The sequence below is a fragment of the Physeter macrocephalus genome, chromosome 14 (genome assembly GCF_002837175.3).
Source record: "Physeter macrocephalus isolate SW-GA chromosome 14, ASM283717v5, whole genome shotgun sequence".
In the NCBI taxonomy this organism is placed as follows: domain Eukaryota; kingdom Metazoa; phylum Chordata; class Mammalia; order Artiodactyla; family Physeteridae; genus Physeter; species Physeter macrocephalus.
Genome location: NC_041227.1, coordinates 99,695,518 through 99,695,822, shown reverse-complemented (window position 1 = coordinate 99,695,822; position 305 = coordinate 99,695,518). Strand labels below are relative to the sequence as shown.

At 37.7% G+C, this 305-nt stretch overlaps 1 protein-coding gene across 5 annotated transcripts in view; it reads right to left on the bottom strand.

Annotated features, from left to right (window-relative positions):
• The window catches only part of DDX52 (DExD-box helicase 52), a 29,507-nt gene that overhangs the window by 10,423 nt on the left and 18,779 nt on the right, over positions 1–305 (bottom strand). The window lies entirely within an intron of this gene.

Sequence of the window (305 nt, the reverse complement as noted above, 5' to 3'; positions counted from 1 at the left end):
TTAGATCCACATATAAGTGATATCATATGATATTTGTCTTTCTCTGTCTGACTTACTTCACTTAGTATGATAATCTCTGGGTCCATCCATGTTGCTGCATGGCATTATTTCATTCTTTTTTTATGACTGAGTAATATTCCTCTGTGTGTGTGTGTTTGAGTGTGTGTGTGTACACCACATCTTCTTTACCCATCATCTCTCAACGGACATTTAGGTTGCTTCCATGTCTTGGCTATTGTAAATAGTGCTGCTATGAACACTGGGGTGCATGTGTCCTTTTGAATTATGGTTTTCTCTGGGTATAT